The 1,925-nt window shown below is 39.8% G+C and overlaps 1 non-coding gene across 1 annotated transcript; it reads right to left on the reverse strand.

The window, feature by feature from the left end:
* Positions 1 to 582: 582 nt before the first annotated feature.
* Positions 583 to 701, reverse strand: LOC145391558 (5S ribosomal RNA). Its single transcript, XR_013895876.1, has one exon. It is a non-coding gene; the product is annotated as a 5S ribosomal RNA (ribosomal RNA).
* Positions 702 to 1,925: the final 1,224 nt, after the last annotated feature.

Genomic DNA, 1,925 nt, shown 5'->3' on the forward strand with positions numbered 1-1,925 from the left:
CTGTAACAGTTCCCTATTTATATATGTTTTCGAGCATTTTAACAATGTTCTTATTATTCCTTGTTCCCGCAGCGAATATATAATAGCTATGTGTTCCACTGAGTCGAATGCTTTATCGGAATCAACATAACCTAAGCACAGTGGTTTATTATATTCAGTAGTTTTATGGCGCCTGGTGGTTTAGTGGGTAATTAAGGAGCTCCAATCGGATTTAGCCTGTGCAGGTTTATATCCAAGGGATGGTTGGAGTTTATTGCTCACGTGATGCCACTCAGGGATTAGTGAGGCTGGTCACTCTTATCTTAAATGTCAGGGTCAAAATTGTCTAGCCTCGGGTTCCAACGCTCCGCATGGTGCAACACAGGATTAGATGATGATGTTTCTCAGTTAGCCGATTCACTGTGTGTTGACGAATAGTAGTCGAATATTTGCTTCGGAATCCTGCCTGCTCGCAAGGTTGGTTGTTTCATTCATTCATTGCCAGACGCCATGTATCCCAAATGGGGTGGCCAAGGGCTTCGAGTTAATTGTTTTACAGGGAGGGGCACTAATCCTCCACCAACCCCACTTGACACGTAGGGATGCCAACAGCATCTGGTGTTCCCAGGCGATCACCCATCCAAGTACTAACCAGACCCAACGTTGCTTAACTTCGCTGATCGGACGGGAAGCGGTGTACTCTACGTGGTATGGCCGTTCCCGATTTATTATTGCGTTCGGAAGGACTTTAGTGAAGAGTCTGTTAATAAATGGTGATAAGCTAATAAGTCGACAGTTGCTATGACCTTTTGAGTCGACTTTCCTGTAAGGCAAACTAACTACTGCATCACACCATGTTTGGGGAATTTTCTTCTTTATACACAGAATAAATAAGTAGGCAAGTCTGTTTTGTACTTCTACGTCTGCATCTGACAGTAAATCTGTAAATCAGGTACTATTCCATCTTTTCCTGAGGCCGTCCCTCTCTTCATACTATTATGAGAAATGTGTACTTCGTCTGGTTTTGTCTCAAGTATTTCACTTGTGTTAACTGAATATATATATCTATATATATATATATATATATATATATATATATATATATATATATATATATATAGATAGATAGATAGATAGATAGATAGATAGATAGATAGAGAGAGAGAGAGAGAGAGAGAGAGAGAGAGAGATAGATATAGATATAGATATATATATGTATGTATATCTATATATCCATCTCTCTCTCTTTCTCTCTCTCTCTCTACTATAATTGTGTGTGTGTGTGTTGTTTTAAGAAAATGACAAGCAGTTTCGGTCCAATTTTCTCCAAACATAATGGAGAGGTTAATGGGCAAAAAGCACGTACGGTACTACCAGTACCCGCGTTAAAGGTCTACCGTGGCTTATGTTCCAAACCCATTCTATGGACACAAGCACACTGGATAGTGATCACCTTGCCAATGATCCACAGAGCATACAACACAGTAACGATAACCTAAACAATTATTCTTTAGCTCCGAAGGATCTCTTCTAAGCTGGATATACCCCAGTGAAATTTAGCAAGAACATAATAGAAATGGTCATTGTGTGAAAGGGTTTAATACACAAGGGAAAATTAATCAATTAGATTAAGATAGAATCATCCGATCTTCAGAGAGGAGCCAGCAAAAGCTATGTTCTTCTGGGCACAATAGGTCGTGTCGCACTTGCACGTGCCACTTATACCCACTTAACAAACCCCACACAGACTGCATTTCCCAAAACGATACCAGCTACTACAGTACAAGCGTCATGACCAGGATTTCAGTGATTTACTTTTTTATTTCCGTGACATATTCGTGTCTCATTCTTCGTGCCTCCACACGATTCTGTTCAGTGTGACAGAAATATTTGGTATTAAATGGGGTTAGTTGTAGCGTTCACTGATCCATATAGAAGAAATGTTT

Source organism: Coenobita brevimanus, chromosome 18 (assembly GCF_032717465.1).
Source record: "Coenobita brevimanus isolate Jiangsu-jjx chromosome 18, ASM3271746v2, whole genome shotgun sequence".
Classification (NCBI taxonomy): Eukaryota; Metazoa; Arthropoda; class Malacostraca; order Decapoda; family Coenobitidae; genus Coenobita; species Coenobita brevimanus.